This window comes from Rhinolophus sinicus, linkage group LG04 (genome assembly GCF_036562045.2).
Source record: "Rhinolophus sinicus isolate RSC01 linkage group LG04, ASM3656204v1, whole genome shotgun sequence".
NCBI classification, from domain to species: domain Eukaryota; kingdom Metazoa; phylum Chordata; class Mammalia; order Chiroptera; family Rhinolophidae; genus Rhinolophus; species Rhinolophus sinicus.
In genome coordinates this window covers 88289430-88312653 of record NC_133754.1, presented here as the reverse complement: position 1 = coordinate 88312653, position 23224 = coordinate 88289430, and the positions used below count along the sequence as shown (strand labels likewise).

Here is a 23224-nt window from a genome sequence, read left to right as displayed (position 1 = left end):
TCTCAGAGCACAGTGTGGCCAGCTGCCACCCACTTGGATCCTGTGGACTTCGATAGTTTTTCAAGAAAGCATGCAATGTGGAGGGTGCCGGTTGCTGTAGAAGAAAGTGCCTCTGGTGTTGGGTGATTTGGATGGGGCGGGGTCTCAGGGAGTCAGCAGGATGGAGCAATGGAGTTCACCAGGCCAATCAAATTCAGATTTGGCCATGTTGGGGAGGGCTCAGCACAGGAAAGAGTGAGGGACCCCACAGAGGAAAAATGGTGACTGTCCTGCTGCCCTCTTTCTGGAGCCACATATCTCAGTCTGCTTCCCGTATGCCTCCAACACCCCCTGAGTTACTGTCCCTCCCTTGGAGCCAAAGGTGAGTGAATGAGAGTGAGAGAGTTTGTGAGTGGGCCATCTAAAATGAGTCTGGGTTTCTCACAACCTTCCATTGCACCCAGATGGTTGCAGTCTGACTTTTTCACAGCCAGATGTTGTGGGGGCTCCTCTTCCTGGAACCAATACTCAGGGTTGAGGAGGCCGTTGGGGGCCTGGGGTTTCTTGGTCCTCTCAGGGGAGCTGTGGCTGAGATACCCCTTCTGGTTCTCAACCACCACATGGAGGTTTGGGGCCAGCCTGTTTTGCATTTCACCTCCTACCAGTCCCAACGTGGATTCTTCTTTATATCCTTAGTTATAAAACTTCTGTTCATCCAGACTTCAGATGGTTCTCCAGATTGGTTGTTCCATAATTTAGTTGTAATTTTAATGTGTTCACGGAAGGAAGCAGTTCACAGAAGGAAGCCACCATCTTGGATCTCTAAAATAGATACTTTTAAAGGTCCTCAATTCTCAGTCCTGAGATTATTTCTGAATAGTGAAAATTGAGAAGACATTATATAGCATAGACTTTCTCTGATTTCTACCACTGACACATCTTGCTAATGAGGAACTTAATGTTAAGGTGTGATTCCAGTAAGAATAATTTTAACAGAGGATTCAACAGGTATAATCCAAGAATAGAGAACAGGAAAATTCCTATAACAAATATGACCCCTAGAGCAGTTGGAATATGGGAAGAAACTGTTAGAATATCTCTTTTTATCTAAATGAAGAAATTAAACTGTACTAATATTTAACATGTACCATGTTTCCCTGAAAATAAGACTTAGCTAGACAATCAGCTCTAATGTGTCTTTTGGAGCAAAAATTAATATAAGACCCAGTCTTATTTTACTATACTATAAGACTAGGTCTTATATAATACAACATAAGACCACATCTTATATATTATATATTATATAACACCCAGTCTTATATTAATTTTTGCTCCAAAAGATGCATTAGAGTTGATTGTCCAGCTAGGTCTTATTTTCAGGGAAACACGGTAGATTGACAATAGTGTACATTTTTGTGATCATAGTACATGATAAAAAATGTTTAGAAACCACTACCATAGAGTACCATCGGTTCTATAGGCAAGTATCTGATCTTACTATGTTTTGAATCTAAGTAATATTGTAAATACAATAATTTGGATTTATATGGCATCTTAAGTATAATAATCTTGAAATATATATGATATTTAAAATTTTACCTTTTACTTTGCAGTAAGTAAATGGATATTCTTCAGCCACTTTTAGCAAATCTTGGTAATTTACATAATATTTCTTTACCTTAACTGTTGCTTTGAATTTGTATTTTATATTTACAAAATCATAGAACTGAGAGAGATGAAATATAAATCCTCATTTTATAGATGCCCACACTGTAAAGTAACTTATCTCAAGTCTTTGGAATCATAATTTCAATGTTTTTTCAATGCAGCATCCCATTCATAGGACAAATAGCAGGGTTTCATTACCCATCAAATGAATGACAACAACAATGCCATTGCACAAGATGGGAAGGTATAGCTATTTCTCATAGAACTCTAAGTGGAAGAAATTCTTTTTAACTTTTCACTTTAAAATAATTATAGATTCACAGGAAGTCTTGAAGATAGTACAGAACAGTCCCATGTGCCTGCCCCCAGTTTCCTCCACTAATTATATTTTCTAATTGGAAGAAGTTTATCAGATAACATGTTTGCTACCAGAGAAAGCTCAAATCAATGGATTTAATAATGATAGCTGCGATTTTTGAGCACCTTGTGTACCAGGAGCTTTAACTATATTATCTTATTTGAAGCTCACAAAAGTCCTTGAAAGCAGAGATTATCCTCAGTTCACAGTTAAGGAAACTTAACTTGGAGTCACAGTTAAGACTCCAAGAGATTAAGTCACTTCCATCAGTACCAAGGCCAGATCTGTCCACCTTGCTTATTTCATCTTTTCCACATATGGGCAGCTGAAACTCCCATTCCTTACACTATGTTTCAGCTGAATCCACATTCCTTATACTGTGTTTCAGCTGACTCCTACAATTACCTAACAATAGAAACATTTTATTTATTATTATTGTTTTGAAAATTGTATTTTTCAGAAGTTGAAAGTGTTTCTTCTTTAAAAATCTACGTAGAAAAAATTTTCCTTAAACATTTTTATTTCATTTGGGACCAACATTTTTTCCCAAGGGAGGTCAAAATTAAAAGCAGGAGGGGAAAGATGACTAGATCGCATATAAAGTACCTTCAGAATATTTTGGATAATTTAGTCAATTGATGTGCCAGTATTGCTAAATTTATTATACTGAAAATTTATACTCTGAGAGAGTATAGATCAGTATTTTAGAGGTTAAAATTCCTTTCACACATCTGTCAAGTTGAACTACTGTCTCAGTCAGTTCTGGCTGCCATAACAAAGGACCATTGACTGGATGATTTATAAGCAACGGAAATTTATTTCTCACAACTCTGAAGGTTGAAAGGCCAAGATCAGGGTGCCAGCATGGTTGGGTTCTGTTGAGATCCTTCTTCCAGGTTGCAGATTGCCACCTTCTCATTGTATTATGACACAGTGGAAAAAAGGCAAGACAGCTCTCTGGAATCCCTTTTATAAAGGCACATTCCATTCAGGAGGGCTCCATCTCATGACCTAATTACTTCCCCAAAGCCTCAGCTCCTAATATCATCACACTGTGGGACAGGGTTTCAATATACACATTCTGAGAAGCCACATTCAGTTCATTGCACCTACATCTAGACCTGTGCACCATGTATTCCCTCCTGTTACCAAGAATGAAATGTCCATGGTCCCATCTGAGTCCAATTCTTCCACTTTTGTGCGAGATCTGTCTTCTCTTATTTTGTCAATGTTGTTAAATCTAGCAGTTGTCACCTCTCAATCCTACATCATTAATTTTTATCTCTATGCTAGATTATTCCCATAAGCATATTGACATTGTGTACCATTTTCCCATTTTCTTTTTTAAAAACTTCCTGACAACACATCTCCCTCCAGCTACCACCCTAATTCTCTGCTCTCTCCCAAAACGCCTCAATAGAGCCATTTGTACTCACTGTATTCTCATCCCATCCATCTATTCATTTCTTAATCCATTCCAGTCAGGCTTTTGCCCCCACCTCTCTACTGAAACTGTTCTTGGCAAGGCACCAGTGACCTCCATATTGCAAACTCAGTGGTTAATTCTCAGTTACCTCACTCCAAACATCAGCAGCATTTGAAACAGTTGTTCACTCTGCTATCTTGAAGCACTCACTTTCTTTGCTTGGCTTTCATGGGGCTCCTCTCTCGGGTCTTCCACCAATGGGCAGCTCCATTGGCTGTTTTCCTCTCATTCCCTACATCTTATCTGTGGCATACCCCAAGTTCAGTCCTTGGACTTCTCTCTTCTTTCTTCCTTGGTGAATTCATCTGTTCTCAAAATACAATTTTTAGTGTTTATCTCCTTTAGTCACTCCTGGGGCCACCTGCCACTCCTCTGGTCCTAATAGATTCAGGACTCTACTCCAGTAAAACTGAGAGCCCTTGTTGTTTTTTCCAGTCCACAATGGGGACCCAGTCATAATGGGACTTTTAGACCTCCAGACTTCATCTTTTTTTTTTTTCTTCTCCCAGACATCTGGGCACCGAGGCCCCACCTTCTTTTGACTTGTTCTCAGAAATTCAGAAATGTTTAGTTATACTGCAGGGAAGAGGACAATTTTCTTTCTTCTTTGTTGAGTTTCTAGCAGCAAAAACTAAGCACAAGTAAGTTTATCCATAGGTCACCCTGTTACAGATTGAATGAATAAATGAATGAATGAAAGAGACCTGCATTTTGGTACTTGGTGTGCCATTGATTGGGTAATGACCTTGGAAAGCAGATTAGTTTTGTAGAATTTGAATTCCTCAAGGCTTTATGAAATTGGTAATTTGTATTACATTTTGAAGTTTCCTGCATTTCATATAATAATATACCGCAAATGCTAAGATAAAGATTTGGGTTGAATAAGCTGACCAAATTCTGGGAATGCTGGCTGTCCAGAAGCTAAAAGTTCCAAAGGACTGGTTTGGGGTAAGGAGTCTGACTGATGGGATCCGTTCCAGGGAAGAAAGGGGGAGGAGGAAGAAGATGGGAGAGGAGAGGGAGGAGGAGAAGAAAGACCACTAAACACAACACATTCGTTGGTCAGGGGAAAAGAGATAGCCTCTATGCCAGATAGATATTTTTCTTTTATGCTTCTATTTTTTTGTCTATTATTATTATTTTCTTTACTTTCTTTAAAATTAAAGTTTATTGGGGTGACAATTGTCAGTAAAGTTACATAGATTTCAGGTGTACAATTCTGTAATACATCGTCCATATATCACATTGTGTGTTCACTACCCAGAGACAGTTCTCTTTCCATCACTATATATTTCATCCCTTTTACCGTCATCTCCCACCCCCTCCCCCCTTACCCTCTGGCAACCACTAAACTATTGTCTGTGTCTATGAGTTTCTGTTTCTTCATTTGTTTGTCTTGTTCTTTTGTTGTTTTCAGTTTTATATACCACATATGGGTGAAATCATATGGTTCTCTACTTTTTATGACTTATTTCGCTCAGCATTATAATCTCAAGATCCATCCATGTTGTTGCAAATGGTACTATTTCATCTTTTCTTACCACCAAATAGTGTTCCATTGTGTATATATACCACAACTTCTTTATCCAATCATCTATCGAATGACACTTTGGTTGTTTCCATGTCTTGGCCACTGTAAATAAAGCTGCAATGAACATTGGAGCACATATGTCTATGGATAAATGTTTTCAGATTTTGGGGTAGATACCTAGGAGAAGGATTGCTGGGTCATATGGTAATTCTATTCTTAATTTTTTGAGGAAACCCCACACTGCCTTCCTAGCGGCTGCACCAGTCTGCATTCCCACCAACAGTGTATGAGGGTTCCTTTTTCTCCAACACTTGTTAATATTTGTCTTGTTGATGATAGCCATTCTAACTGGTAGGAAGTGATATCTCATTGTGGTTTTTATTCACATTTCTCTGATAATTAGTGATGTTGAGCATTTTTTCATATGTCTATTGGCCATTTGTATGTTCTCTTTGGAGAAATCTCTATTCAAGTCCTCTGCCCATTTTTTTAATTAGATTGTTTGTTTTTTGTTGAGTTGTGTGAGTTCCTTATATATTTTGGATATTAGCCCCTTATTGGAGGTGTTGTTTGCAAAAATCTTCTCCCATTTGGTTGGTTGCCTGTTTATTTTGTTGATGGTTTCTTTTGCTGTGCAGAAGCTTATTATTTTGATATAGTCTCATTCATTTATTTTAATTTTTACTTCCCTTGCCTTTGGAGTCAAATTCGTAAAATTCTCTTTGAACCCAACGTCCATAAGTTTAATACCTATGTTTTCTTCTATACAGTTTATTGTTTCAGGTCTTATGTTTAGGTCTTTGATCCATTTTGAGTTAATTATGGTACATGGTGACAGATAGCAGTCCAGTTTCATTCTTTTGCACATGGCTTTCCAATTCTCCCAGCACCATTTACTGAAGAGGCTGTCTTTTCTCCATTGTATGTTTTTGGTTCCTTTGTCAAAGATTATCTGTCCATATTTACGTAGTTTTATTTCTGGGTTCCGAATTCTATTCCACTGGTCTGTGTGTCTGTTTTTCTGCCAGTACCCTACTGTTTTGATTATTGTTGCCCTGTGGTACAAGCTGAAGTCAGGGAGTGTGATACCTCCAGCATTGTTCTTTTTTCTTAGGATTGCTTTGGCTATTCGGGGTCTTTTGTGGTTCCATACAAATCTGATGATTTTTTGTTCTATTTCTTTAAAAAATTCCATTGGGATTTTGATGGGGATTGCATTACATCTGTATATTGCTTTGGGTAATATGGCCATTTTAACTATGTTGATTCTTCCAATCCTAGAATACAGAATGTCTTTACGTTTCTTTGTGCCTTCTTCAATTTCTTTCAAAAATGTCTTATAGTTTTCAGTATATAGGTCTTTCACATCCTTGGTTTATTCCTAAGTATTTTATTCTTTTTGTTGCAATTGCAAAAGGAATTTTTTTTTTTTCTTTTAATTTCTTTTTCTGAGATTTCATTGTTAGTGTATAGGAATGCAATGGACTTTTGTAAGTTGATTTTGTAGCCAGCAACTTGACCATATTCACTTATAGTTTCTCGCTTTTAGGGCTTTCTATATATAGCATCATGTCATCCGCAAAGAGTAACAATTTAACTTCTTCATTCCAATTTGGATGCGTTTTATTTCTTTCTCTTGCCTGATTGTTCTGGTGAGGATTTCCAATACTATGTTGAAAAGTAAAGGTGGTAGGAGACAGCCCTGTTGTGTTCCTGAACTTAGAGCAAAGAGCTACAGTTTTTCACTGTTAATTATGCTATTAGCTGAGGGTTTGTCATATGGCCTTTATTATGTCAAGGTATTTTCCTTCTATACCTATTTTATTAAATGTTTTAATCATAAATGGATGTTGTATCTTGTCAAATGCTTTTTCTGCATCAATTAATGTAATCATATGTTTTTTGTCCTTTATTTTGTTTATGTGATGTATCACATTGATTGATTTGCATATGTTGAACCATCCTTGTGCCCCGGGGATGAACCCCACTTGGTCATGATGTATAATCTTTTTAATGCACTGTTACATTTGATTTGCTATAATTTTGTTTAGGATTTTTCATCTCATCTATTATTTCATCATTTATTTCTTTTCCAATATTATTCCAGATATTGTCATTGTTATTGTAACCAGCTATTGAGTATGTTTCTGCAGGTCATAGTTTGGAAATACATCTTGGTCACATTAAAAGAGAACAACTTTCTGACGCAGCACCTAAGGTCAACATTGTGGGAATATTAGCCCTCCTTAAATCCTATGGGGGCTGGAAGGATGGAGTCTTCTAGTATAATTCTGCAGATACCATGTAGCCTCCTCTAGGGCAGACATGTGACATCCTAGCTATAGACAGTTACGAGGAAATCCACTAGGAGTCTCCTAAGAATGACCCCTCCACCCACTCAGTTGCCGCCTTCTTCCTTTTCAGCTTTTTTTCACATTGTCATATGAGGACTTGATTTTTAGAGAGCTGCTGCTGAAGCTTGGACTATCCCAATGGATATGTATGATATATAAGCATAATTATGTATAGTAATATTGCAGATCTAGACTTATTGTCAGGGAAAGAAATCTATGATATATTGTTGATAGTACGAATCATTAAAGTTATTTACATAACATTGAACATAAGAGCATGCATTGACACAGAGACCTGCCTAGAATTATATTCACTTAAATATTAAGAGTGGTCATCTGTGAGTGGTGAGGTATTACTACTTTTCTACTTTATTCCTTGTATTTTTCTATAAGGTTTAAGGATCAAAATTTTATGTGAATAATAAACTTTTAAAAACCATATGATTCTGGGCAATTCCTGTTTATCTTGTGTTACTTACAATGGATTTTTTTCTAGTAAATGTATCTCCTTATAAAATTTCTTTTTTATAAGACCCTATAACTGGCATTGCTTGATTTTTCTCTATGGCATAATCATCAAACAGGAAATGTTTAGATTCTGGAATAACATTTCCTGATAAACATTTTTAGAAACATTTAAGCATTTCCTGATCTAAAAATGTTTGTGATTTTTTTTTTCCTTTGTGTATCTTATTGTTTTAATTAATAGTACTCTCTTGCCCTGTGGGACACATCATCCTGTTAGAGAAACAAAAATCTGAAAAACATGAATTTTATTAGATAGACATTTTCCAGTAACTGAGAAAATGAAATTGGCACAATTTTCACTTAGTAAAAAAATAAGTAGTTTCCCTTTAGCCTACATTTAAGAAATTTTGGTACATTTATTTATTTAGAAATTTTGGTACATTTAATTCTCCCAAGAAACTGCATATTCTTAAAAACAAAAAGATATTTTTAAAAAATTCTAGGTCTCCAGAGTAAAATTGGAAAAGGTCTTTCTTCTTTTGTTAATTACTCTGTTTGTGGCTGGGTTTGCCAGGCCATCAGCACAGGGAGCCACGGCCAGGCTGTTGATGACAGTGGACAAAGGAAATAGAATCAACAGCTATCTGTGGCCCACGTGCTGTGTACTCAGTATTACCACAGATGCTGTGGCAAATATAATCAAGGAGATAACCTTGCTCTCCTCGACCTCGTAACCTAAAGTGGGGAAATACCATAAAGACATTGGGGAGACACAGCTGGAGATGAGTCTAGAAAGGCAGTTTCTTGAGGGCATTGATGAATTTTCAATTAGCAATAATCATGCCTCGGCTATACCTCATTGGCTACGATATTGCCACTGCGCACAGCTTAAATTTTAAACAGAGATCAGATATGGTCTGAAGAATGGCATGAGAAGGACAGATGGATGTAAGGAAACAAAGTGAGAAGTGGCCGGAGAAGTCCAGATGAGAGACAGTGCAGGCTTGAATTTGAGCAGTGGTTTGGGGGTGCAAAGGAGAGAAAGGAGGGATTAAACAAAACATAGTCTCTGTAATCATTTCTCTCTTGTTTTATCTTTACATCAATAGAGTTTTCAGCAGGATTTAACTTATCTCAGCTGGGGGAAGGTAAAATGAGAACAAGGTGTTTTCTGCCCACCCACAAGTCAGAACTCTGAAAGAGGAAGAGCTTGCTCCTGGCAGCCAGCATGGAAATGGTGAAACTGAGCCAGGTCATTTGCAGGTTTGTTTTTGGTCCAATAGGTCAACCCTTTCAATGTGATGATTGATAGGACTTGCCTCCCCATATGGATAGGGATGTGACCCAGACCTCAGTGCAAATACAGTAACCCATCAATCCCTATCCCGGAAGATAGCCTTGATATCTTCTCCCTGTTCTGCCCTCAGAGTCTTCAGCAAGGTGTTTCCTCATACCCTCACCTGGGAGCATTCTTATAACTCCTGGTCATTTGCAGCCTTCCTACATATTTGTTTCTTCATCCAATTGCCTTTTAGGGGACAGACTGTCCTGAAGCCTAGTCAGAGGTTCGGAGGTCAGACAAGCCTTCTCTGCAACAGCAGGAACTCAAAACTGACATTGCAACTCCAGCCTGAGCCAATATGGGTTTGGAGAAGATACTGTCGCAATTCTGCCACCTGGAGAAAAGGTGGGGACTGTCTCCCTGACAAGCTGTTCAAGATTCAGGATCTCAGATTTGCTTTGGGTCAGGAATGCCATCCCAGCTGGTGAAAATACAAGGTATGGATCAGTGAGAAAGTTTAAGAGCCCCACCTAGAAGAAACTTTGTAGAGACTCTATTATTTAGTACCAGTGTCCATTTAATCCTCCCCTTTTCTGAGATTCTTATCTGGTGTGCTAGTTACTAGCTAAAGTTCGGTGTCTCAGACCCAAGTCACTAGAGAAAACTTGGAAACCAAATTGTCGTCTCATTTTGCAAGGTCGGTGTGATGTTTCTAAAGCTCAATAGTATAATGTGAACTGATGATTTCATATATATCACAGTGAAATAAGGAATAAAATGAAATTTGTAACTCTTTTTGTACATTGCAGTAATTGCCCATGTAATACCGTGTTTCCCCGAAAATAAGACTTAGCCGGACAATCAACTCTAATGCATCTTTTGGAGCAAAAATTAATATAAGACCTGGTCTTATTTTACTATAATATAAGACTGGGTCATTATAATATAATATAATATAATATAATATAATATAATATAATATAATATAATATAATATAATATAATATAATATAATATAATATAATATAATATAATATAATACAATACCGGGTCTTGTATTAATTATTGCTCCAAAAGATGCATTAGAGCTGATTGTCCGGCTAGGTCTTAATTTTGGGGAAACATGGTAGGTTGAGGTAAGGCCAGCTTCAGGGTTTCCACAATTAAAATTAGGAGAGAGGTCTGTAGAAAAGTTCTGGCCCTGTTTTCTGGAACTATCTAGCCTGGGAAATGGACCACGTAACTGAAGCTTTATCCCAACCAACATCACCATGCAAATAGTTATCAATCCCATTCTCAGAGGACTTCCCAAACAGCGTATAGGAGAAATGAAGAGTAAGACTTTAGGCAAATTAGGAATCAATTATCAGTGAATGACTTACAACAGGACTGCAAAATAGGCAGGACATACATCATCAGGAAACCAGGAAGTGATGAAATGCTGCCTGACTGTGGCTATACTCCCTGCTCTCTTAAACTCACTTCTCATCGGTACCCTCTTCCAATTCCAATCTCTTTCCACAGGATTGGACAGGGCTTTCTTTTGGACTTTTCTATGATTAGGATTTAACAGTAGCTCTTCTCTGGCTTGAGCTTAAAGAGGTTAAGTAACTTGCTCAAGATGAAATGGGTTTCAAGTCAAGGTCTGTCTGAATCTAATATCTAACAAGTTTTCTTTCTCTCTCAACTCCGTCTCAATTTACTATGAACCTTTGTGTATAAGTTTTGTATAGACATATAGCTCTTTTTCTCTTAAGTAAATCCCTAGAAGTGGAATAGCTGGATTACCTGGTATGTGTATGTTTAACATTTTAAGAGTTGTTAAAATCTTTTCCAAAGTGGCTGAACTATTTTACATTTCCATCACAATGTATGAGATTTCCAGTTACTCCACATCCTCACCAACATTCAATATGGTCAGTCTTTTTAATTTTAGACGTTCTAATAGATGTGTACTAGTATCTGATTGTGATTTTAATTTGCATTTCACTAATGACTAATACTGAAGATGTGAGGAACAGGCACTTTTATGTATTGTTGGTGGGACCATACATTGGAACCTCTTTTTTGTATTGCAATTTGAATTTTGGTAGCTCATTAAATATGAACAAACTTTGACATATTAATCCTATTTCTAGAAATCTATTCTGTTGTAAACTGGGCCTTCCTGCAAAAGCTATCAGGCTAAACTCAGTTGTTTCATAATTTCCCTCTGACTCAGAAGTTGTATTCTCAGACCTTCTTGCTGATCAATTTTTATTTCTCTACACCACTCATTCAACACTTTGACAGTGATTGGAGTATATGAATTGTTCAGTTCTGTGATGCTGATTTAATGTAAAATGAACTATATATTTTAATTCAAATATGGAAAACAAAACATAGTGGAGTGGATTTGGAAGCTTTTTTTTTTTCTTGCCCAGCACATTTGGTGGTAGCACCCCATTTTCTTTGGGAAATTCTTTCCCAACTCCAGACAGTCTGGACAGGGCTGTCAATCATACTGCCTGGCACTCTTTGGCCATGGGGTGGTCATGTGACCCAGACTGGGCCATCCATGGTTCATTATATGCTTGGTATACTGATTGATATGGGAATGGGCACATGATTCCACAGGGACAGAGCCTTCCTCAGGATTGATATACAAATGTGAGAATCCAATTGCTTTTCTGCTGGGTTACTGGGCTGGGAATATGTGGACCTGGGGCTGCCAGTGGATACATTTCCTAGCTGCATGGGAAAAGCCTGTCCTTAGTGGGAAGCAAAAGAGTGAGACCAACAGACAAAGGAAAGCAGAGGCAGACATGGTAAAAGCAATAGATAAAAAATGGGTGCAGAGGTTGATGAGAAGAGAGACAAGAGAAAAGAAAGTGAAGGAGAAAAACCATATTACTTACTATGTCTAAATACAAATTCATCCCTGGACTTCCCTGTTTTATAAGCCGGCTGACTTTCTCTTCCTCCCTCTCTCTTCCTTAAGTTCATTTGTCTTGGGTTTCTGAACTCGCAAGTGACAGAATACAAACTGTTACCTTCATTTCTTCTTCTTTGAGTCCTATCTAGAATATACTCATACAAATCCCTAGTGAACAATGTAAAGTTTTATGAATATTTCATAGAAGAGAAAAAAGAGGAGGTTGATAAGGTACATATTCCCTTAGGGGTTTCTTGTCTCTCTATTCCTGTCATAATGCCGTGGTTTCCTTCTGGTTCTTCCACCTGACAGCCTCCAGACATTTTGGTTCCTTTTATCTTGAGTGTTCCCTTGAGGTTCTGAAGTCTAAGTCCTTTTTCTTTAAAACTAAAACCGATGTATTTATTTTAAGTATTAGCTAGTCTCAAGCCTGTAACTTAAGGTGTAACTTTCTGTTAAAGTATAATGGGGCATGTGATTCACACCCCATGTGTGCCTAAAGCAAGCTATCAGCCAACTGCTGCTATGAGATCAATGAAGATGCTCTAACACCTGTAAATGAAGAGAAAGGCACTGGAGACAAAGATGCTTCTTAGGACAAGCCTTGATGAGTTGACTGATTTAGCTGCATGGAAGGAAGAAATGGAGTGGCGCATCCAAGAAAGGGCTATATCCATGCATACATGCATGAGGCCTTTTACTGTGCAGTGACTCTGCCCAAGAGTAAAGAAGACCCAGCCAATATTCTCCCTCATTTGGAGGAGGAGAGGAAGGGTGGTGTGGCAGAAACTACTGGTTGCCTCCACAATAACAGTTCTCTTTTTCCTCAGTAATTGAAGCCCCCAAATTTATCTGGGCATTAGCCACTTAAAATAAAAATTGTATTTCCCAGTTCCCTTGAAGCTAAGTGTAGTATATGGCTAAGTTCCGGACATTGAGATGTAAGCTCAAGGTGAGGTGTGCAACTTCCTGAAAGTGTCCTAAGACATCAGGGATATGCCCTTTCCTCCACTTTCCTCCTCCTTATTGCCAGAATGTGAATGTAATGGCAGGTTCTAGAGTAGCCTCTTGGACCACAAGATGGAAATCAGATGTTGAGGATGGTAGAGCAACAAGTTAGAAGGAGCCTGGGTCTCTGATGATTATAGAATTGCCATATCAGCTTCTGTCTTCTTATGAGTCCTCTGCACATTGGAGCTGAACCTATTTGAACTGATACCAGTAGAGATATCACCTACTATGTTGAAGCAATATCAGGAAGGCCTTGAACTCTGCTAAGTTTAATTTTTTTTGTATATATAATGGGGAACAAATAATGAATTTTAAATAGGAAGAAAAATGATTGAGAAATAAAATTCATTCACATTTGTGGTACTGTGGCATTTTCCCTTTACATCACTTAAGAGCACAGTTTTAAAAAATTCAGGCATAGACCTCTAACTGCACAAGCAAAGGACAGGGAACATTACAAGTGAATTTGCCAATCTTAATCTTTACTTAAAATGAGTTTAGTATTGATATCATATACATAAGAATTTCTAAGAAATGAGTGGAGAATGTTGGAATAGATTTTTTCAATTAATAACCTTTCTTTGTTTTGTTCTAGCTCTGGAGATTTGTTGGTCTCCAGCATAAAATTATTTATTGTCTTCTCTTTGGATTGGTAGCCCTTAATGGGTCACCTAGTAAGTAAGAAATAAACTGAAATAAAAGTAACGAACTAGGATGGTACAGTGGACATTTGTAATTTGGGGCTGCCTAAGGCCCATCCTCTTGTTCTGACAGCACTATTGCTTCCTTTTGGGGAACCTCCACTTTCAGTATGAACATGAAAACGTATGGTTCTCAACAAATACTTCTGTCATCTTCAAAAATTTCTGAATTTTTAAAACCCTTCTAGTTATTGTCATGTATAGATGCTCTGTCTTAAAGAAGCTATTTTTTGCCTGAGTGCTTGTGTAATTATACCATACATATCACACCATGGGTTTTTCACTCAATATTGTGTTTTTGAGATTTATCTGTAGTGAGTTATTTTGATCTAGTTTATTCATTTTTAGATCCTATATAACATTCAGTTTTATAAATTTATTAGATTGAACCATATCAAAATTGTTGAATAGCAGCAATTTCATGTGATTCAACCAAATACCACACTTACCTATTTTTCAACAGATAAACATTTAAGTTATTGTCAATATTTTATTATTATAAGCAATAATATAATGAAAATCTAATTTTATGTCTCCTTAAGTATAAGTGCAAAATTTTCTTTAGGATGTATACTAAAAAGTAGAATTGCTGAGTCATAAGGTGTGCACAACTCCTATTTTATCAGATAATGCTAAATTATTTCTCAAAGTGTTTGTATCAATTTTACTTGTATGAGATTTTCCTCATCCTGACCAATACTTAGTATTATCAGATATCTTGCCAATCTGATGGGCCTGAAAAGATGTTTCCTTGTTTTAATTGGAATTTATTTGATTATTGACCAGTTTGAACATTTTTATTTTGTGTTTATATTAATTGCCTATTCATGTCTCCATTTCTTTGAATTTACTCTTTATATCATTCTCATTTATCTAATGGTTATTTGACTTTTTCCTTTTGATCTGTAGACATTCATTATATAGTTAGACTATTGAATCATTGTTAGATATATGTATTGCACGTATCTTCTCCAAATCTCTGGCTTATCTTTCAATGTCTTTTGTTTTACAGAGGTTTTAAATTAAAAAAATACTCAAATTTAATTGTATTTTCTTTATGATTTGTGCTTTTTAAATTTTGCATAGCAATTCATTCTACCCTGAGGTCATAAAGACATTCTCCTACATTGTCTCCTAAAAGTTTTGAAGTTTTGCTTTTCACACTTGAATCTAATCCATCTGGAATTGAGCATGTGTATGGTACGAGATGAAGGGCTCACCTTTCCCCCTGTCTGGTAACATACTGTTCCTGCATCATTTATTGAATAACCATCTTGTCTAAACTGAGTTGCAATGCCACTTCTGTTATATATAGTATTTCCAAACTTGCAAGCTCTTTTTTGGGACTTTTTCTCCTGACTTATTGGTCTATTTTTCTTTCCCTTTGCCAGTGTCATGTTGTTTTACTTTCTATTGTTTTATAATAAGTATTGCTATGTAGTAAGGATGATATCTGTCTTAGCTATTCTTGGCCCTTTTTTATTCACTTGAAGTTTAAGCTCAGCTTCTCAAAACTCAAGATAAAGCCTCCTGAAAATTCATTTGGATTTGCATTGAATTTGTACATTAATTTGAGGGAAGAACTGACATTTTTATGACACTGCATTTTCTTAACCATGAGCATATTCTATTCCCTCATTTAATTAGGTCTTCTCTAATGTTTTGAAGGAATACATCATAATGTTTTCCATAAAGGTATTTTGTCTTTCATGTTAGTTGTATTCCTAGGTTACTTTTGTAAATGGAATAATTTTTAAAAATTACATTCTAATTTGTTGTTGCTAGCGTACTTGAATGACACTGAATTTTTAATATTGCGCCCATAACACACCACCTTGATGAACTCTCTTATTAGCTTGAATAGTTTGGAGCTTCTCTTGAATGTTCTGTATAGACAACCCAATTCTCTGGACATAATTTTTCCCTTCCGTTTCAATAATTATCTTTCATTGATTTTTCTCATTTCTATCTCTGGTGAAGACCTCTAGAATTAAGTGGAATGGAAACAGTAATGGCGATATACTTGCCATGTTCTTGACTTCTAACAAAATGCTTCTAATGTTTCACCACTGAGTATGACATTTGTGGTAAATTTTTGATAAATGCTCTTTATCAGTTGAAGAAATTTCCCTTCTGTTTTTAAGTGCTAAAATGTTCTTTTGATTGCTTTAAAATCATGAATAAATGTGGAATTTTATTAAAGTTTTGGGGGTATATATTGAGATTATCATATTTTTTTAAAGTTATCAATGTGGAAAATGACATTCATAGAATTTCATTCTTAAATTATCCTTATATTCTTGAAATACACCCTAATTAGTCATGATAATTTTTAATATATATTGCTGAATTCAGTTTGCCAATATTGTATTTGTGATATTTGTATCCATATTCATACTTAAGCTAACCTATACAGTTTTCTTCTTATACTTTTTGGTCTAATTCTGATTTGGGAAGTGGCTTTCCTTTTCCTATTATCTGGGACATTTTGTATAAGAAAAGAGTTACTTGCTCCTTAAAGTTTGGGTAAAACTTGTTTGTAAAATCTTCTGGGCATGGTACTTCTTGGTGTGTAGACTTTTGAGCTCTGATTTAATTTCTTCAGCAGAGATATATGAGATTGATAGTCATTTAATACACATGGTTATTCTATATCAGCTGTTTTCAGCAATTGTCTGTTTGGACTTGTTAGTTGTCCTTTGGTTTTTATCATTGCCTGTCCTGTATCAGTTGTTGAATATTTTTAAATAGTACTCCTGAATACAAAGCTATTCAAATTTTTTATTTCTTTTTTGAGTCAAGTTAGATGACATACATTTAACCAAAAAAGTCTATTTGATTGAGCTAAATTTTCAAATGTATTATTATAAAGTAGTTAAATTTTAAAAATCTTTACAGTAAATTCTTTCATTTCTAATATGGTTTAGGTGTACCTTCCTTTTTTTCTTGATCAATCTTTCCAGAGGTTTCTTTAGACTTTATTAATCTAATCTTAATTAATCTAATTTGGAGGTGTGTATGCTGTTTTGATTGAACACTGGGCTCATTTATTTTCAATCTTTTAAAAAATGTAGACATTTAAGACTATATTTTATTTTTCTGTAAGCATCATTGGCTATATCTCATAAGTTTTAAAATACAGTGTTCATATAACATCATTCAGGTCCAAATGCATCTTAAAGTTAATTATGATAGTTTTCATTTCAGGCTAGTTTTAAGTGTCAGTTTCTAATTTTATTGCATTGTGGTCAATATGGTTTACATGCTACTGAATGTTAGTACTTTTAAAGACTTCCTTTGTGCCCTAGCTGAGTGCTTGGTTTTCATAAATTCTCTATGTGGTTTCAGAGCTTTAATTGTTGGGGACAGTTTCTCATATATCCTTATATTAAGCCTTTTAATATCATTGTTCACATTTTCTATTTTTTTTCTGTCTTCTTTCTTTTCTATGTCTTCTCTTTCACCTATTCTGATATTTTATCAAATTTTCCTTTATAAAAAATATGTGCTTGCGGCTATGTTGTTCATCGCACAGAGTCAAGATTACTACCTCTTCCTGGTGAATTGCTTCTATCATTAAGTACCAATCCTCTTTATCACTACAACTAAAGTTTGCCTTAAAGTCTCCTTTGTCTACTGTTGCTATAACAACATCACCATCATTTAGTATTTGCAAGTTGTGTCTTTATTTTTCTTCCCTGTACTTCCAACCTTTCTGTATCATTATGACTTGAGTTTGTTTCTTATAAAAAGCATAGAACTGGATTTTAAACATTTTCTCAAAGAATATCTGGTTTTTAATAAGCTTGTTTAAGCAATTTGTATGTATTGTAAGTACTGATGTATTTGGTTTTATTTCTGCTATCTCATTTTGTGTTTTGTATTTGCCATGCTTTGCTTTTGTCCTCCTCTATTACCATCACTTTACTATATTGGCTACATTGAGTTATCTTGACCCTTCAACACTTCATTTTTATTCTTTTATTGGTTGCCTTAAATTTTTAGGATGCATAATTAATCTAACAAACTCTAATGTTAACTGTAATAGTCTGATACATTGAATGCACGTGTTCCTCTTTGTATGTATGCCCTTGTGCAGTCCCCAGTCCTTGGGTCTGGGCTTATCTTTAACCAACAGGACATGGCAAAAGTGATAGTATGTTAGGTCTTGATCTAAGATTTAAAATGGCCTTCTGGCTTCTGCTACCATACTCTTGGAAGACCTGAGCTTACATGTAAGAAGTCTGGCTATCCTGCTGGAAAGTCACATGGAGAGGGAGAAGCCCTGAGACTATGTAAAAAAGAACTGAGTGACTGAGCTGACAGTGAGAATCTAGGTCCCAGCATATGACCCCATTTGTGTTTCAGCCGACACCAGGTAATTGAACCATACTAGTACAGGTACTAGACAAGGGAATAAAAAACCATTTACCCACAGAATTGTGAGTGAATAAAATGATCGTTGTTTTAAGCTTCTGATACTTGGGGTATATGAAAATAAATAACTGCAATGTTAATGAATTCTTGATCTTCATACTGAATTGCATACCATTCTTATGCTTTAATTCCAATTTTCTCCCTACTTGCCAATCTTTCATGTTGTGATATTTCTGTGGTTTTATATTCCCTTTAAACATCTCAAAATTAGTCATTTTTATCATTTTATAGTTAATTATTCATTGTATATGCCAACATGTTATCCAGTTCCTTTACTTCTTGCATCTCCATATTTATTTTGAGTCCAATTTTCTTCTGATCTAATTGCATCCCTTAGTTGATCACTCAGTAATAAGTGAGTGGTAAGGTCAGTTTTTATTAGTTTCTAAAGTTCTTCATTTTGTCCTTACCTTTAAATGATAGTTTAGCTTGATATAAAATTATAGGTTGACATTTATATTTCTCTTACTTTGAAGAGACAACGTCATTGCCATCTGGTTTCTATTGTTGCTATTGAGTCGTGTGCTATGAGTTTAAATTTCATTTCTTCTTGATAATATATGTTCCCTTTCAGGTTGCTTTAAAATTTGTTTTCTCATTACTATTCTCATTATGCAAATTCACCATGATTTACCTATGAGGAATTTACTTTTTATTTCCCCCTCAGAACTCATACTTTTACAGTCTGAGGATTTTTTTTTCACCAACTCAGTTCGATTCAATTCTAAAAGATAGTCTTTTCACCTAATTAGGTTTTCAATACACAGTACCTACATTTATGGGAGGCATGCAACTATGGAGATTTGCATTATTAAAAATTCACATAAATCAAGACTAATCTTTGCCACAACATAGAAAGATGTTAGAAATAGTAGAAAATAACAACATGAATTTTTTTAAAAAGTGAATCCAGGTAAAGAGAACTGTTAGATTGTCAGATGTGAAACTGCTGCATATTTATCAAAATATGGTGTCTTTAAGATTTAATAAAGAAAGAAGGTTTTTTTTTCAGGTTTGAAAATATTTTCTAGGATTTGGTTCATACCATTCACTTTTACATTTCTTTGAAATTTAAGAAAAGTAGAGATTGTTTTAGTAATTATTGATGCTTATTTCTATTTAAATACAAAATTTTTTTCACAACATACTATGCTTATTGAGTTTATTAACTGATATGTGGACACATTAACAATTAGCCTTTTTTGTTCTGATTCAAAATGAATAACTACTGCCTCTTAGGAACTGATAGAACTACTATTAGACTGAAAATCAGCAAGGATAGAGATATAAGTAACTGAATCAAACAACAGGATGTAATTGACATACAGAACATTCCACCAAACAAAAACAGCATACATGTTTTTTTCAGGCAACATGGAACATACCCAAGATACATAATATCCTAGGTAATAATAATAATACCAATAATAATAACAAATTTAAAAAAACTGAAATTGTACAGAGATTGTTTTCTCTGACCATAATGCAATCAAACTAAAAATCAGTAACAGAAAAACAACAAGAAAATCTCTAAACATATGGAAATTAAATGATAGATTTCTAAATAATCCATAGTTAAAGAGGAATTCTCAAAGGAAAGTAAAATACATAGAACTGGGAGAAATGAAAATAAAACATAATAATATATGTGGGATGCAGCTAAAGCATTCTTAAAAATGAATACTTATATTAGAAATGAGAAAAGGTCTCAAATCAATAATTTAGATTATTACCCCTAGGAAACTAGAAAAAGAAGATAAAAATAAGCCCAAATTAAGAATAGGAAAATAATATAGAAAAGTCAAAAAAACCAAACACTGATTCTTTGAAAAAAAATCTGTAAAATTTATAAACCCCTAGCAAGACTAACCAAAAAATTTTTTAAAAAGGCACAAATTACCAAAGTCAGACATAAAATACAGGTATAACTACAGATGTTATAGCAGTTAAAAAGTTAATAAAGGGGGGAGCCTCTAGTCAAGATGGCAGAGTAGGTGATTCTTGGAGAGCATACACCAACCAACTTATGGGCTTACTCAAGCTGCTTCCAGTGACTTTTCCATACAAATAGCCTGCTTTGGCTCATGTTTTAGATGTTCCTAAAATCTCTCAAAGATTTGCAACCCCAGATAAACAGCATCTGGCCTCAGCATGCTTCATACATCTTGCTAACCAGCCTCAAGCCCGGTACTAGCAGAAGCCAGCTTCAGTTCACAGCTTAGCCTCTTGCAGGCACCTCCAAGCCAACATAAGTGACAAACAACTGCAGATCACTTTGTAGATAATACCAGATGGCCACGGGCAGGACATAGACAGCAGCTGACCTTGGCCTGCAGCAGATCCCCTACCAAGTGGCTGCAGAACTAACACACCTGGTGGCCAGCTTCAGACCACACCAGAGCACCACCCAACCACCTCCACAAATGATACCACCCAAAGGGAAGACTGGGAAGGCACCAGAGCCCTGCTAAAGTAAATCCTGCTCTGTTTGGTTACCTCCGCACAACAGCTCCTCTATTCTAGTCATGGCCAGTCTTTACAACAGGTCTTAAGGTCCATGCCTTCCGTTGATGTGCCAACAGCAATCAAGGCTCAATTACAACAGGAGGGCACAAACAACCCTCACAAGCAACACGCCTGGAACATCTGAATCAGGTGACCAGGGAGAATGTGCTACTGGACCCACAGAACGCCTACTACATAAGGTAAAGACTGGAAGACACAGCAGCACTACCTAATATATAGAAACAAACAAAGCAGTCAGCCAAAATGAGGAGACAAACATGTCCCAAGTGAAAGAACAGGAGAAAACTCAAGAAAAAGAACTAAACAAAAAGGAGACAATCAATCTACTATAATCTACATTAACATAGTGAACACAACTTTTCCCACTCTAGTGACTCTCTGAGAACCTGCCTCACCCAACTTGCATAATACACAAGGCTTAATCAGTGGCTGAACCTTAAGGGAGCAAACAGTGGCAGCAGGCCTCAGGGTGTCCTGGCTTTTTGCAGAGCTACCCCAGCCCTGATCTGGCGGCGGACCTCAATTCACAGCGTGGCCTCTCCCATGCACTTCCAGGTTTAGCTTTATGGCTTCTACCAGGAAGCCCTGGCTAGCCACAGGCAGTGAGTGACCTAGGCCTTCACCAGAGCCATTCTCAAGAGATCCCAGAACCAACATACTTGAAAGTTGGCTTCAGACCACAACACAACAACACCCAATTAGCCCCACAAGCAGCACTCACAAAGAGAGGTCTGAAAAGACACCAGAGCCCACTGAGGCGAATCCCACATAGTAGAGTAAGCCTCCCACACAGCAGCCTGTAAGCTCTGGATGTGACCTAACCCCACAGCCAATCAGCCTGAGGGTCAATCCTACCCACTTAAGTGCCAATAGCCATCAAGACTCAACTATAACAGGAGGGCGGTTATCCCACACAAGGGATATCCCTGGAGCACCTGGAGCAGGTGACCAGGGAGACTGTTCCAGGGCCCCATAGGGCACCTACTACATAAGGTCATCAGGCCAAGGAGAAATAGCAGATCTACCAAATAGATAGAAGCAAACACAGAGAAGCAGCCAAAATGAAGAAACAAAGAAATACATCCCAAATGAAAGAACAGGAGAAAAATCCAAAAAAGAACTAAATGAAATGGAGGTAAGCAACCTACCAGATACAGAGTTCAAAATTATGTTTATAAGCATACTCAAGGAACTTAGTGAGAACTTCAGCACAAAGATAGCAAACATAAAAAAGAACACAGAAACCACAAAAAAGAACCAGTCAGAAGTGAAGAATACAATAACTAAAATGAAGGATGCACTAGAAGGAATCACCAGTGGACAAGATGAAGCAGAGGAATTGAACAGTGATTTGGAAGACAAGGTAGCAGAAAACACCCAACAGAACAACAAAAGGAAAAAAGAATTTTAAAAAATGAGGATTGTTTAAGGGACCTCTTGGACAACATCAAGTGCAACAACAGTCACATCATAGGGGTACCAGAAGGAAAAGAGACAGAGCAAGGAATTGAAAACCTATGTGAAGAAATAATCACTGAAAACTTTTCTAACCTGGTGAAGGAAATAGACATACAAGTCCAGGAGGTACAGAGAGTCCCCCAAAAGATAAACCCAAACAGACCCACACCAAGACACATTATAATTACAATGGCAAAGGTGAAAGACAAAGAAAGAATCCTAAAAGTAGTAAGAGAAAGTCAACTAGTAACTTGCAATGGAGCTCCCATAAGACTGTCAACTGATTTCTCAACAGAAAATTTGCAGGCCAGAAGGGATTGGCACAAAATATTCAACGTGATGAAAAGTTAGTACCTACAACCAAGGGCACTCGACCCAGGAAAGCTATTATTTAGAATCGAAGGACAGATAAAGAACTTCCCAGACAAGAAAAAGCTAAAGGACTTCATCACCCCTAAACCAGTTATACAAAGAATGTTAGAGGGACATCCTTAAGATGGAAAAAAAATCAAAATTATGAATAATAAAATGTCAATAGCTACATATCCATCAGCAATTAGTTTCAATGCAAATGGATTAAGTACTCCAATCAAAAAACACAGGAAGACTGAATGGATAAGAAAACAAAATCCTTGCATATGCTGCCTACAAGAGACTCACTTCAGATTAAAAGACATACACAGACTAAAAGTAAAGGGATGGAAAAAGATATTCCATGAAAAAGGAAAAAAAAAATCTGACGTAGCAATACTTATACCAGAAAAACAGACTTTAAAACAGAGGCTATAGCAAGAGAGAAAAGGAGGACCCAGTAATCCCACTTCTAGATATTTACCTGAAGAAACTCAAAATGCTACCCAAGGGGAGACATGAACATCCATATGCAGCATTGTTAACAGTGGCCAGATATGGAGGCAGCCTGGGTGTCCATTGATAGAAGAATGGATAAAGAGGAGGTGGTACATATATACAATGGAATATTGTTCGGCCATGGAAGAGAATGAGTTCTTGCCATCCTCAGTGGCATGTATGGACCTGGAGGGTATTGTGC

At 36.4% G+C, this 23224-nt stretch overlaps 1 long non-coding RNA gene and 1 pseudogene across 1 annotated transcript in view; one reads left to right on the top strand and one right to left on the bottom strand.

The window, feature by feature from the left end:
• LOC141571064 (uncharacterized) overlaps positions 1 to 23224 on the top strand; it is a 39978-nt gene that overhangs the window by 5047 nt on the left and 11707 nt on the right. The window contains exon 2 of the long non-coding RNA XR_012495581.1: positions 9380 to 9623. This is a non-coding gene — a long non-coding RNA (uncharacterized LOC141571064). The remainder of the gene's footprint in view (positions 1 to 9379; positions 9624 to 23224) is intronic.
• LOC141571458 (U4 spliceosomal RNA) lies at positions 8618 to 8733 on the bottom strand (annotated as a pseudogene).